Genomic DNA, 16,591 nt, shown 5'->3' with positions numbered 1-16,591 from the left:
TCTATATGCTTGGTTCTTTCATGGAAGACAAGGTTGGTGGCTATGTATAAAGCTGACTTGTTATCACAGTAAAGGAAAGCAGCTTGGAAATGTTCAACTTGTAAGTCCTCGAACAAATATTTGAGCCATGTGAATTCACAACATAGATTAGCCATAGCCCTATACTCTGCCTCTGAGGATGATCTGGAAATAACATGTTGTTTCTTGGACTTCCAAGACACTAGTGATTCACCAATTAACTCACAATACCCTATCACAGACCTCCTGCCATCAGGACAAGCTCCCCAGTCTAAATCATTGTACCCATGTAGCTGTAGCTTTGAATTTCTTAGATAAAATAACCCTTGGCCTGGTGCCCTTTTGATGTATCTTAGGATCTTGTGTGTTGTATATAGATGTGGGACCCGAGTGCTATCCATAAATTGACTTAATACCTGGACTGCATATGAAATATCAGGCCTAGTTATTGTCAAGTATAGCAATCGAACAACTAGCCTTCTGTAAATTGTTGGTTCTGGGAGCAGCTCTCCTTCCTCCTTGCTCAACTTCATGTTTTGATCCATAGGGATTTTAGCCGGTGTAGACCCAATGGTGCCTGAGTCACTTAGAATGTCTAGAGCATACTTCCTCTGGCATATATGAATCCCATCTTCATACCTGGCCACCTCAATTCCATGGAAAAATTTCAACTTGCCTAAGTCTTTGATTCTGAATTTTTCATGAAGGGTGGTTTTGAGATAGTTAATGCTTTCAATGCAATCACCAGACACTATAATATCATCCACATATACCAAAATGGCTGTGAATGAACTTTTAGTGCTCTTGGTAAACAGGTTGTAATCAGCTTTAGACTGTGTGAATCCTTGTTCAACAATAAAATTTGAAAGCTTAGAATACCATTGTCGTGATGCTTGTTTCAATCCATATAAACTCTTATTTAATTTGCACACTTTCTTACTATCATCATTGGAATAACCGGGAGGAAGTTCCATATACACCTCCTCATCTAACTCACCATGCAAAAATGCATTGTTTACATCAAATTGGAAAAGGCCCCATCCCTTTATTACTGTTACAGCCAAGAGGGTTCTGACAGTGACAAGTTTAGCCACAGGTGAGAAAGTCTCATGGTAGTCTAGTCCTTCTTGTTGGGTGTATCCCTTTGCTACTAGTCTTGATTTAAGCCTCTCTACAATCCCATCAGCTTTAAACTTAACCTTATAAACCCATTTAACCCCCAATTGCTTCCTTATCCGGTGGTAAATTAACTAAGGCCCAAGTGTTATTAAGTTCAAGAGCGTCAATTTCAGCTCTCATGGTTGTGCACCATTCAGGTGAATTTTTGGCTTCTTGATAAGTTCTAGGTTCAGGTTGGGATGTAATTGAGGCAACAAAAGCTCTATGCACATTGGACAACTTTTCATATGAAACACTACCACTGAGAGGATAAGCATTATCTGAGGGATTCTTGCCTTTCTGTTTGTCCAGCATTTGAGATGGGTGAAGAGAGGTCGCCTGCTGACATATGAAATCCTGCAAGTGGGAAGGTGCTCTTCGAACCCTTGTTGACCTCCTAGGCAAGTGACTGATAGGTGTGGTATTTGATGCATACTCATGAGTAGCAGAATATTAAGGGCTGGTTTCTGACTCAGTTTGAGAGAAAGTATCAAGAACTTCCTGTTCAGAGATGGTATTTTGAGAGTTTGCTTCAGTTTCTTGAGGAATGTTTGAGGTTGTGGTGATAGATTCTGTAAAAATGGTAGGGATTTGAGTAAAACTGATATTGTTTTGGTTTGATTCCACATGAGTGTCAATGAGGATTTTATTTTTGTAAGGGAAAACATTTTCATAGAAAACCACAATTCTAGAAACAAATATTCTCTTGGTTTCAAGGTCTAGCAAAGTATATCCTTTAATCCCAAAGGGGTATCCCAAAAACACACACCTCTTTGCTCTAGGGTCAAATTTATGCCTTCCATTAACAATGGTTGTAGCAAAAGCTAGACAGCCAAAAACTTTAACGTGTGTGTAACTGGGTTTCTTTCTGAACAGAATCTGATAAGGGCTTTTATTGCTCAACATAGGTGAAGGTGTCCTGATTATGATATGCACAACAGTTAAAATACAATGATTCCAATATTTTAAGGGAATGCTACTTTGGAATCTTAATGCCCTGGCTGTATTTAAAATATGATGGTGTTTTCTTTCCACCACAGCATTTTGCTGTGGTGTCTCAACACAACTTCTTTGATGTATGATGCCCTTTTTGAGATAAAAATCCTTCATGTTAAACTCCCCTCCATTATCACTCTGAATGGTTTTTATTTTGGTCTCAAATTGAGTCTCTATCATAGCACAAAAGCTTTGAAGGGTGGTGGTGGCATCAAATTTTAGTTTCAACATATAAGTCCAAGTGCATCTACTAAAATCATCCACAATAGTTAAGAAGTATTTTGAACCATCACTGCCAATTTCATTGCAAGGACCACAAATGTTACAATGTAATACAAAACACTTTTCTATTTTGTGTGTGCTTATAGGAAAGGGTAGTTGGTGGAGCTTGGCTAAAGGACATATGGAACAAAGTTTTTCACTAGGATTTTTTGAAAAATGAACATCACCATCTATATTAGAAACTGAGTAAGAAGAATGTCCTAGTCTATAATGCCAAACATCAAAATTTTGGTCATTGTTGGTGACTGAAGCAGAAATTGGGAGTGAAGATAATGGACTCATTTTGCCCAAGGCATCTGACAAGGCTGAGGGAGAGACTTCCCTTTGCAGTATATGGTACAGCCCTTGCCTCACTTCACCCATGCCAATCATCCTCCAAACTGAAAGGTCCTGTATGTAGCATAAATGAGGAAAGAAAATCAAACAACAATGAAGTGTTTGAGTTAGTTTTCTAGCAGAAATCAAGTTGAAAGTGAAGCTAGGAACACAAAGAGCATCCTAAAGGGTTAGAGAGTTTGTAATTCTTACTGTTCCTATGTGAGTAACAGCAGCTATATTACCATTAGGTAGAGCAACAGAATGAGAAGCTTGTGATTGAATTGAAGAGAACAGTGAGGGAGAATAGATCATGTGATCTGTTGCTCCTGTGTCAATGATCCAAGGATGAACATTTCCATCAGAAGATGAGGAAGCAAAAATGCTTTGAACATTGTTGGCAGAGGGGTTTGAGTGTAAAGGACTTGTGGCTGGTTTGAGCAAAGCCAGGAGCTGTAAGTATTGATCTTGGCTTAAGGACACTTGAGACTTGTCATTTACCAAATCCTGGGCAGAAGTTGGAGATGCAGTGGCTTGGTTTGCTGAAGATCTGTTCCTCCCATCAAACTTGTGAGTTGATGGGTATCCATGAAGCTTAAAACACTTGTCTGCAGTATGACCTGGAATTTGACAGTGAGAACAAACTGGTTTGTTTGGGTTAGCCTTAAAGCATCTTTCTAGAGAGTGTCCTGATATTTTGCAAAAAGAACAATAATATCGATCCCTCTTTTGTGTAGAAATGTTTGGTTTACCACCCTCCTTGTAGTTTCCTCGAGTAAACATTGCCATGGAGTTATGCACAAGTCCCTCAGTAGATATTTCCCTTCTTTTCTCTTCTTGTTGTATTATGGAATAAACCTCATTAAGACTAGGGAAAGGTTTGATTAAGAGGATTTGAGCTTTGATTCCCTTATAAGAATTGTGACGCCCACAAATTCCGCTTGGGATCGGACAGACATTTGAAGTGTCAAGACATGCAACACAAGGTTACCTGCCCCCGTTCATGACATATAAGATGCAATATTCCTAACATGCATCTAGCATTATGCAATATTCGCAACGGATAATTTTTTTCTTTAGCAATACTATGCACCAAACTAAAATATCCCAAATATTTAAAACATACTTCATACTTAACGACATACTAAACAACTAAGATCACAATAATAGTCCATAAGGTTGTGATCAAAAGAGTGCTGGAGATTGAACTCCACCAATACAAGTAGTAATCTGAGGTAACTATTGTAATACCATCTACGTCGCACCGTCGCTTAGTCGGCCGTTTCCAGTTGGTCGATTCCCGGTTCTCCTTCAGATCCTATAACAAAATCTACCATTCGGGGGGAATGGTAGTTGGGACTACCATAGTGAGATTTGATTACAAATCTCAGCAAGTTAACGGAAAACTTCCACACAGGTTAATGATGCATGCATGGCAGTAAAAGCATGAATGCATAATCAAATCATAAGTAATCATAGCATAACTTGACATACAACATAACATAACTGGCATAACTTAAACTGAAACTGAAGCTTAGCATGAACGTGACTTGAAACATAGCATGAACGTGAACTTGAAATATAACATGGACTTAAAACATAACATGAACGTGAACATGCATAATTTGAACATGAACTTGAGCATGACATAACATAAATGTGAACTTGGAACATAACGTAAACGTGAACATAACATAACATGAACTTGAAACATATTCTTGTCTCATGGGATTACCATGATTGCGTGAACGTAAACTTGAACGTAACATAACGTGAACTTGAAACATGACTTGAACGTGAAATACATGAACTTGAAATCTTATTCAATAGACTTAATAATTAAAGTGACCATATGGGTGCTACACAGGTCCCCTTGAGCCGTGTGTCCCTGCCGATTACCGCATCACATCACAGGTTTCTATACCAGCTGTGAGTGCGTTAATACGTACTCCACAGTTGTTGTGGCCCCACGTATTCTACGTGTCACAATTGCTGTGTCTCACGTAGTGTATGCTCCACAGTTGTTGTGGCCCCATGACTTATTTGTTTGTGCCACACTTGCTGTGGACACACGTAACATAATGTGTGGCACCATCGGCGTTAGTGCCTGGCGCGCTCCGGTGACCAGCTAATTAGGCCCCATTCGCAACCTGTTGACTGTACTTCGTCAACCCAGGGAATTTCACACCTATTTAGACACTCCAGCGTGAACAAAGGAGTTCCACTAGGATATTACCCCATCCTAGCGCTTAGGGTCGTGATTGACATGAATGACTTAACTGGCATACATGACATTTCGTAACGTGACGTAATATGAACGTGACATAAAAGACAAAAGTCGTGACGTAGCATAACGTGACATGAACGTAAGATGAAAGACATGACATACTTCAAGACATAAATGTAACAGAATATATTTCATAACATGGCATACATGTAACATGCAACATTTCGTAACATGGCATACCATATAACAGACAACATTTCTTAACATAGTGTAACATGTGACAGTGAATATTACGTGACATGAAATACATGTAACAGATGACATACTTAACTTAACATGACATACTTGCAATGTATAGGAATACGTGACAGAATATCTTGTGTAACAGATGAATAATTCATCATAAAATAAATTCTATGTAACAGATAAATATGTAATGACTTGGCATGGCACATATGATAACATGCATACATACAGTTTAGTTCCCTTACTTTTCACTCATACACATTAAACTGATAGTAAGTTAAAAGCTAATTTACCTCGATCGTCGCATTCTACTATAATAAAGCGCGAAATACGAGAAACTGTAAAAGGTTATTCTAAGGGTAGGTTTGGGGGGTGAGATGAGAATTTTGTGTTTTGTTTTGAAGTTTAAAATATCAAGTTTTGGTATTATTATTGTTTTGAGATTTGAAAAATGTGTATTGGGATTTGAAAAAGTTGAATTGTTTATTATATTTTATATGGGGATTTGAAAAAGGTGTAATGATGAGATGAGATGAGATGAGAATTTTGTGTTTTGGTTTTGGCCCCAAACCTGCCCTAAAAGTTAGAAATTAATTACTAACAATTAGAAATGTGAAAAGAGACAACTTAGAGTAAAATTACCATTTTACCCTCTACATGTGGGCAAATGACCATTTTACCCCTAACTTAAGGATTTGATATCCTAATTCCAAAAATTACCAAAATTTACATTCCTCATCTAAATTTTGTCCCAAACTCAAATATCAACTCAGAAAAATTTAAGACCAATCACAACTATGAAAAACTAACTATGGCCGAAACCTACATAGGCCATTTGTCTTGATTTTGGTTACAATTCTTTCAAGTTCCAAAACTCATGAATAAACCAAAATCTTGTAACAAAGATCTTCCTATCCTAAGTTTAAAAACACCCTTAAAAATATCCATTAAGAAAAAGCTAATTATCAATACCAAACTTTTTGTAAAAAGACCCAAACTTTTTAACAAAAAGTAAACCTTAAATCACAAGTTTTGACCTTAATAAAAACATCTCCAAGAATTCTAAAAAATCAAATCTTACTTCTAACATATTCATAACATCATCCTAAGATCAAACATGCTTTAAAACGTCAAACAAAACTCACCAAAAAATACAAAACAACACTTGGAGTTTTTGGTTTTAAACTTAGTCCAAAACAGAAACTGATTTTCCCAACTAACTATGATCAATCTCTTGATCCATGACTTAAAAGCATGTGATCTTCAAACTAACACATCACATGATTTAAAAATGTGTCCTAAAGAAGAGCCAACCATCAAACTTAAAATCACATGGCTAAAATTTAATAAAACATGGATCTAACTCAAAAACATCAAAGTTTAGGCCTAACCGAAATCCTCTTGCATAGAAAATCATATCTTTAAAAATAATACTAAATATCTTCGAAATAACATCCTAACATGTATATAAGAGGCTTAGGATCATCATATAAAAATATCAAAGCCTTTGGAATAAGATTAAACCACGAAATATTCAAACTTTCACCAAACAGAAACTGTTTTTCCACTTCCAGTTTTCAAGTTTCTAACTCTAAGCAAATCTATAATCAAAAGCTTTATTCATGCAACAAAACCTCAATGAACATTCATAAACACATGTTAACAACACTTCATAAAATTTTCGGACCAAGACAAGTCCATTAGCTTGGTCAAAACTTCCAAAACATAACATACTCTCCAGTTTCACGCCCAGAATGACCTTTCCATGGTTAAAAATACTTTTGACCGACCAAATGAGAATGTAATGAGACTAATAATATATCGACGGAAACTAGACTAAAAGACGAACAACTTATGTGAAGGAATCATCGTGCGAAAATACTTACAAATGGTCGTAAATGGCCACGCAAAAAGTCTCTGAAATCTGCCCGAGAGAGCTCTTTTGGGTTTCTCTCTAAGAACGGGAGAAATAAGTGATAAAATGGAGAGAAGTGTGTCTTGCATGACTTTAGACTTCTAGAGGGGGAAGTTATGGGCTTGAATGACCCTTGATTGGAGGTGGATATGTGACATAAAGTGGAGAATAGAGAGGAGCAGAGACTGCTTGCAGCAGCTGTGAAAGATGGAGGTTGATGGAGTGGATTTCTCCTTCACATCAAGACACTATTGGGTGCAGCCAATGGCAGTAGATGGTCTGCCATGCAGGGGAGGAAACTTCTCCAAGAAGCTTTGCCAAGATAGCCAATTTCGTGGGCCTTGTTGGGCCCCACCAAGTGGGCTTCAATTTGGAGTTTAAAGGGGGTTTGGTTAGGGTTTGAGATGCTATCAAGCCCAAAATCAATTTTTCTTGGCCCAATCAAATTCCCAAGGTTTAAAAGGTTGAATAATGATATCATAACAAGGATTTGATTAATTAATAGCATGTGGAAGTGATTTAATCAAGTGATTAAACACAATGCTAGAAATCGGATTAAAAAGGGTTTGGAGGCCAACTTTAGGGTTTGGGAAAACCATTTAGGGTTTTGGTTTCAACCAAGCTTTTGGGGTTTCAATTGGATTCCAATCATTTAGCATTTTGCTAAGGTTGAAACCCTCTTTGGTCTGGCACAATTTGGTTGAACAGATGAAACACAGCTTTGCTTAGGTGGCATGATCTCACACCTTGATTCCTTCACAAATCTATCTAATGGTTCTTCTTTGTGCCAAGTGTCTAATATCATTCACTAAGTGTGGCTAAGATCTTGCCAAGTGTTCAAATAAAACTTCTCTAACCTAATTTGGACATTCCACACTGTGATTTTGAAAACACTGCAATGGGTGCGCTTATCGAGGTTACTATTCACTCCAAAAAATACATAATAAACTTAGTACTAAAAAATTCTAAACATTCATATTAACTTATAGTGAAAATCGTTTAACGAAATTCAACCCCGAAGTGCCCCTAAAAATAATTTCACAATTTTCAACAGACGTTTCGTCCGGAATTATGAAAATAAGTTATTGCGCCATAAAATCCTAAATAATCCACTGAGTCTAATGGCGTAGACCATAACGCATTCTGACACTTCTAACTGCCTCAAATAATTAAACTCATATTACTAGTACCATAGTGAGCGATAACACTGACTATGTTGACAGACTAAAACCTATGCGATTGGTCGATTCGTAAAAACTTATGAAGTTTTTATGAGATTCTTAAAGTCAATAGAAATTCTACCAATGAATTTCTAGCGGGCTGTTACAAGAATCATTCAAGCCCATTAAAAATTTCATAGCCCAGTCCCTTTGTTGATTTTGTACAACTATTTTTAGGCCCCCACAACTGCAACTAGGAATAACCTCATAGTTCAAAAGTTCATCCAGCAAAGTTTTGAGTTTGGAAAAGTAAACACTTACAGCATCTTGGTTCTGCATTAGCATGGTTATAGCATGCTTAATCTCAAAAATCCGAGGAGCATTTTGTTGAGCAAAACGTTGTTCTAACTCAAGCCAAAGTTGGTGTACTGTTTTTGCATACATTGTGCTGCACTTGATGTCAACAACCATGGTATTTTGCATCCAAGTAATCACAATGTCATTACAACGCAGCCAATGTTCCATGAGGGGGTCATTTGGATCAGTTGGTTCACATAGACTTCCATCAATGAAGCTGAGCTTATTTTTTATTCTTAATGCTCTCTTCATGATCGAACCCATGAGTAATATTTACTGGCATCCAAGCTATGAGTGACAAGCATGGAGCCAGTACCATCATTGGTGCCAATGTAGTATGGATTGCTTGGGTGAGTAGGGTCTTTGTTGGGATTGGGGTTTTGATTTTGGTTTTGGGTTTCTGAGTTGCTATCTTCGATAACCTTGATCTAGTTTTGGGTTTCTGAGTTGCTATCTTCCATAACCTTGCTATGGTACCATGTTAGAAATGTAAAAACAGTGTATGTAAATCACCAAGAGCAAAACAATGGAGGAGGTTTGGAAAGGGTTGAATTTCTATATTTCCTTGTGTATTTCTGTCTGTACAGAGTGTGGCTATTTATAGCATTACATGTATATCACTAGCATACAAAAGGGCACTATTGTGCGCACTTCTCTCATTCCCCTTGGTTCGTCCTTTTTCTCCTCTCTGCTGACTTGCCATCCAGTGCTGATGTGGGTGAGAGTGACTATTCTTGCCTCTCCAACTCAGCAGCTCCATTGCTCTTCAACACCCTCCTTCCCACACCCCAAAAAGAAAAAAACGAAAAGAAGGCCTTAACAACAAGTACCAAGCAAACTCAAAGAAACAAGACAATGGACAACTGATTTTATCTTGTAATTTCTCCTCAAATATAATATATTTATATATATATATATATATATCTAACCCATTTACGAGAAGACTGATAAGACCAAACTGACTACCGTAGTGCTTATATATTAAACCTAGTTACTGAACAAAAATGGGGAACCCATCCCTATACTTCCAAAAAACTTCCTAACTTTGATATTGTTACTGCTACTTTGATTACATGATTGATGTCTGGTTCAAATTCATGTTATTTCAAACTCTAGACATGCATGACACATTCTTGATTCCTTAATTTTGACAAGAAATTCAAATATGATTTTCCCCTTTGGTTCCTAAGATGGTGGCATCAATTTGGTCCTATTCTGGAAGTCTTTATATATATATATATATATATAAAGGGGTTAGCTTGCCAGAGTCCGATGAGTTCTTACGAGAACTACTAGGGCAGGTAGTGAAAGATTGTGGTGCCTCGGGTGCAAGGAAGAGTAGTGTCTGTGAGTATGTGTGGATGCAAGAAACAAGAAAAATGAGCAAAGAAGAAACCTAGCTAGGAAACTAATAAAGTACTTTTGATTCACATGAGATAAGGTCATTAATTTGTCACAATTAAATAAATACTCCCCCACTTCAACACCAAAAGTCTAAATGACAAAAATAGTATCATAAATCAGTCGCATTCATCCTTGATTTTTTTCAGCATTCATGGTGGCCTGATCTGTCTTCAAGGGCCTAGAAGTCGCCACTGGTTTGGCATTTAGAATTAATAAGACAAAGACTATAGCTGTGCAAAACTTGTAGAAACTTTCTGTCCAAACTTCCATTTTCTACGAGGGAAGGAAATATGGTTGCAATGTAAGAGATTGTACAAAATATTTGTTCGTTAAATATACAGCTGAGTGCCAAAAAGTTTGGCTAGCAAAGTTCCTTGATTTTCGTTGGTAAATCCTACGTTCTACTTTTGTCCACTTCAACTGATATGATCTGACTCGGCAAAGAGAAATGCTTTGGGCCAGAATTCGGAATCTAAAAAGTGTTTAATAGAATTTTTTTTTCATTTATTTTTTTTATCATCATAAATATTTTTTAAAAAAATAAAAAATTTACAATATTATTAAAAAATATTTTTTTAATCATTCGATAAAAAAAAAAAATTACTAAAGACAATTTTTAAATCCCGAATTCGGGACCGCAGCAGACTCCTCGGCAAATGCCAAATAGTCAGTGCAAGTAGAAAAACTAATGATGATGTCGAGAAGAATCAAAGAAATAACAGTCGTCGATCGATGGCCTTTTCCGCCAAATGGCACTTTGTCGTTTGCATGACTTTACAGAAAAAGAATTCCAACAAAACATTAGATTAAGGCAATCCAAAGTACTTGAACAGACAAAATAGAGATGGATATGGCCGTACGTGCATGATTCCAGGGTATGATATTCAAGAGATCGATTTTCTGTATGGCGCGTGATCAGTAGCAGTGGGTGTTGATACTCATAGACTCTCGTGTCTAAGTTTCAATATATTAAAGTTTCTGGAACAAAAACATGGGAATGCTGATAGTGGAATGCACGTACACTAATGGTGGGCAAAGCATCTGATCTAAAGACCCGACCAAAAGGACAAAAAAACAAAGGAAAAGATGAGAAATTAAAGGGGGATAAGTACTACTTGATAATGCTTGCCCGTTGCAGTCATAATCACTACTTGATAATGCTTTGCGATAAGTACTGTGCATGCAAACTTAAACAAAGCAAGGATTTTATACGGTGCAGTTTTATTATCTGAGAACAGGCTAAGTGGAAAGTTCTTTCCTCTTGAAAATATTGCAATATCCAAAGTCCCTAACACTATTTGGCCATTACCATAAGGTTAGGTTTTGAAGTAGCAAGGCCTGACTACCACAACATGAAATATAGTATAGTCGACTGTAGTGGCACGTACAATCTTTTAAAGTTGTGACACTTGAGTGAGACCAGATAATTAAATGAATTCTATCGCATATTTTTAAAATTATCTTGTCTGATAACGAATTTTTTCATCAAAATCATATCCTTTGGATGCTCTCCATACCAACTCAATTAATTAAAACGAATCCTTATTTACATGACATGTATACTAATCCTTATTCAGAAGTTATGATAAATTAAAGTGGCTTCCCCCTTCTCCTTTTGCTGCTCCCACAAATGCATTTCCAGTTCTGACTGTAGAGACAGTATATCCTCCAACTCTTGTTGTCTTTCTTTCATTTATTTAATCTCTTGGCGCGTAGCATCCAAATCTTTGGTATGATTATTCACTCTAGAACTTGAAGCCTTGGTGGTTGAACCCAAACGCTTGAAAGTACGTCCCAATCCAAACCTAGACTTGGTCCTAAGGACCTAGGTAAATATGTCGATGTCGCTCGGAGACGAATCTTCATAAGTATACTGCAACTAAATCATTTTCTCCTACAAGTATTTCGGGAGTAATTAGTAAGATAAAAAATAAAGTGATTAATAATGAAATAATTTTCTAAAAACTAAATTTTCCTTACTTAATTCTCTTTGGTTACAGGATCAACCACTCTCAGTTGTCATCAGTATGGGTCGTAGCATACACATGAATGAAGGAGAAATATTCAGGATCTTCACGTTTATAATAAACCACATTAGCAAAAACATATTAGCACTTATTTATAAACTAATCCACAAAAGATAGAATAACTAACTACTATTTTCAATGCAATACATTGGAATGACCTCAACACCACCCAATGGTGGATTTTCAAATTTGATCTATTCTATACAGTCATTGGGGGATATTAACCTTGATTTTTTCATTCTGCTGTACTTTTTCCAACCCCCTACTTACACATGTTATGCCACATTCGTGATGACGTAATAAATTAGCTAATGTATTTAAATGTATTAGAAACACTAAACTCTTCCTAAGTAGGATAGAGATGGTCAATAATATGAAACAAGGTACTTACAGTCATTAGTCGGCTAGTCTACCTCAGGAGTATCAAGAGGTGTGTTCTCCTCAATTAGTGAGTCCTCAAGTTTCGAACTTGGCGGCAGAGGCACATTTTTTCATTATCTTTTTTATGGCATCCTTGTAATTACTGTCATTGTAAATAGATTAACAGATATGTGATTATGAAAAATATAGACATCAACTTAATAAAAAAAGACATTTACTACATTTATTCTCCATCATCCTCGGACGTATTGTCCATGCTAGTTCTAGAATCTTCTTCAATAACGTTGTTCATGCCTTCTTCCTCATCTGTGGGATCTTCATCACCATCATATTCATCCTCTCCATCTTTATCTTCATCCTCTTCTTCTACTACTTCAGAGTCCACAACATCTTCATTTGGCACATCATTTAATACCGATGCATCGAGATGTTCGGGTGAAACATCATCTTGCATAATGGGATTAGTTCATACGCACCAAAGTCAACAAATTCTTACTATGTCCACTGTTTTCGTAAGCCTCTGTACTCGAAGAGTCATCTTCAACGCTACAAAAATCATCTACTACTGTTGATGCATCTTAAGTATTTTGAGGGGCACACTATTGTACCACTCGCTAACTTATCTTTCAACTATCTTCATCAGGCTCTTTCATTGAATCAATCAAGTAAATCACTTAGGTCGCTTGAAAAGCCAATACGAACGGATCATCTCCATACCACTTACATACAATGTTCACACTCGTGAAGTGGCTATCTCTATGTATTGATAACTAACCACCATAGATCTCAACAATCACATTTAAATAAATATGTTACATTTCCACCAAGGTATTTCAATTCAATAATGTAAAATATGATACTATAGTAGTCAATGTCCTCAGTCACATGACTACCCTCAACCAACACACCACAATTTTGAGTATTTTGATTACATTTACACTCCACAATACAAAACCTATAATTTTGAACCGTGCAACCAGTGTATCGAACAACTCTTTTTGAAGGACCAAGTGCCAATACATACAACATAGAAGATACTAGTTCTGGATTGTGGTCTCATAGTTGTAAAATGTAAAATGTGAAATACAAAACACTAGTGTCTTTAAAATGAATTAAAAGAATTAATAACTGGCATGAATTTAACTAATAAGTTAAATGCATACACGTTGTTTAAACCATTTGAAAAAATTTTCTTCATGCTTAGCCTCTACATTCTCTATACCTTGTTATCTAAGTTCATCCATGTGCTCACTATTTGAAATAATAGCATACAATGAAGGAGGTTTTCTTTAGCTGAGTTAGCTGAACATGTGAATGTTCAAATTAATCTACAAGAGTGTGTACCTAAGATACAGATCAATTTCACAATAATTATTCAACACATACCACTGAGTTTTATAAAATTATACACCAAGTCATAGCCCGACTATGCACCCATTGGTCGAAATTTTTGGGAGAATATAGAGAACTCATGAGTAGTGGTCGGCACCAAAATCAGCATCCCATTCTTGTCAGTTAAAACACGTCTCAACCCCATGAAGATATAGTAAGCAAAATGTCAAACATTCAAGATTTATATAAGCCCCTGCTATTGACCCTTCTACTTCGGCTTTATTCCCAATTGTGCGCTTTAGCCTACCCAAAAATTTATCAATTGAAAACATCCATCGAAATTACATTGGTCCACCTAGCACGACCTCTCGAGGTAAATGTATTGCTAAGTGAAACATTACATCAAAGAAAGCAGGTGGGAAGATCTGCTCAATTTTACATAATATTATTGCAACAACCTTTTCCATCCTCCATAGCACATCCAAATCTAGTACTCATGAGCACAAGTCTTTGAAGAACATGCTTAATTCAATTAATGCTACATGAACACTAGATGTTAACTTCTTGCTAATGGCAATTGATTACAATCTCTATAAAGAGACATGACAATCATGGCTTTTCATCCTACATATTTTCCACTCATCAATGTTCACACATCTAGAAGTATTATAAGCATAGTCGTCTAACAACTACACACCCTACAACCATTTGCAAAACTGCATCCTCTTATCCCTTATCATGGCAGAACAAGCATGTGGCATAACAATTCTATTGCCTTCTACACGCAAATGCAAGTAATGTTTAATTCCAATTCTCTCAATATCTTTCATCATCTTCACTATGTTTTTTGTCTTTTTATTAATGCTCATCAAACCCAAACTATGACGCAACTTAGATGATGACCAATATGGTAGTTAACAAAAATACTCATCTTTGTCCAACTCATCTTCATTGCACCACATTTTCTCTTATTCTTTCCCTGACCCCTGCCAAATTTATTTTCCCCAAATTTCATTAAATGTGTCTCTGTCTCATCCCTAGACAACTCCTTCAGATAAGTTCTAACCTCTACTCTCCCATTGAAACCATTATGCAATCGTCGTTCATGACTTAGTGACAAATACCATTGATGGCCCATGAAAGGCCATGGCTTGTGCAATAAAACATAAAAGTAAAAGAAAATGAAAGAAAGTATTTATAGTTTATGAATTGAATATTCATTGATAAAGTTTATGGTGTTAATATCTAATTTATAAGATATTAATTGAATGCTCATTAGAGTTGGAACTAATTGTGAATTAATGATCGGTTAGGTTTATAGAATTTATGATTAATTATGAAATAAATTATGATTCTTAATGTAAGTGTTTATTTTATTCAATTTCACATGTATCATTTATGGATCTCGAATACTAAGATGTAAATCTCACTATGGTGGTCCAACTGTAGTTTCGGTATTTACCAGTAATAAAACCACAAATTTTATAGCAAGCACACTGAAGCCCACTTTAGAGGAAGAGGTTGTTGACAAGGATGATCAGAATGAATAGAAGCCTCTTATATACTTGAGTAAGATTTTTGTGTAATAATGAAACAATATTATTTGGTGCTTGTATTTGAAAACCGCTGTATAATTATTTTGTAAATTAATGAGTTCATGGGAACTCAAGTATGTCAAAGGAAGTTTTGTAACCTTATACTCTTAAGGTTTGTTGTATATATATGATGGTTCTTAGTTTTACCTCTGGTATAATAATTATAGTTAGTTAAAATGATTCCGCTTCATTTTAAGAAAAAAAAATGTACCTCATTTTCCATAAGTTTTAATGACACAATAGGACCAAAACTATGGATTATAAGTTCAACATCTCAAAGACCCAGCAAGAATAGGAAAGAGGAAGCTGGGGGCATCACAGATTGTATTAGAGCTATTATGGTTCTGGGTAAACTACATTACATAGGAACTTATGTACTAGAGATCAGGTTAGGATCGTACAAAACCTAGCCACGAGAATGAGGTAGAGATTGTGGGAGAGGATAACAGGGTGCATAATACTGTAATATGTCACCTACTAGGGACTTCCCACCTCAAGATGAAACACATGTAATGGCTCTGACTGTTACTCGAATGAACAAGTGAATGAGGGAGAAATTGTCAGGATCTTCACGTTTATAATAAACCACATTAGCAAAAATATATTAGCACTTATTTATAAACTAACCCACAAAAAGATAGAATAACTAATTACCATTTTCGATGCAATACGTTGGAATGTCCTCGACCTCGCCCAATGGTGGATTGTCAAATTTAATCTATTATATTCATTGATAGAACTCAAGTGTTGCATGCATAATTATAGGAGTCTCTTACATACTTGATTGAAATTTTTGTGTAATAATGAAACAATATTATTTGGTCCTTGTATTTGAAAACTGTTGTATAATTATTTTGTAAATTAATGAGTTCGTGAGAGCTCAAGTATGTCGAGGGCTATTTTGTAACCTTATACTCTAAAGGTTTGTTGTATATATATGATGGTTCTTAGTTTTACCTCTGTTATAATAATTATAATTAGTTAAAATTATTTTGCTTCATTTTAAGAAAAAAAATATATACCTCATTTTCCATAAGTTTTAATGGTACAATAGAACCAAAACTATGGGTGATAGGTTCAACGTCTCAAAGACCTTGTAAGAATAGGAAAGGGGAAGTTGGGGGCGTCACAGATTGTATCAGTGTTATTATGGTTCTAGGTACACCACATTACCTAGG

Source organism: Juglans regia, chromosome 1 (genome assembly GCF_001411555.2).
Source record: "Juglans regia cultivar Chandler chromosome 1, Walnut 2.0, whole genome shotgun sequence".
Taxonomy (NCBI): domain Eukaryota; kingdom Viridiplantae; phylum Streptophyta; class Magnoliopsida; order Fagales; family Juglandaceae; genus Juglans; species Juglans regia.
Note: the sequence above shows the minus strand (reverse complement) of the source record.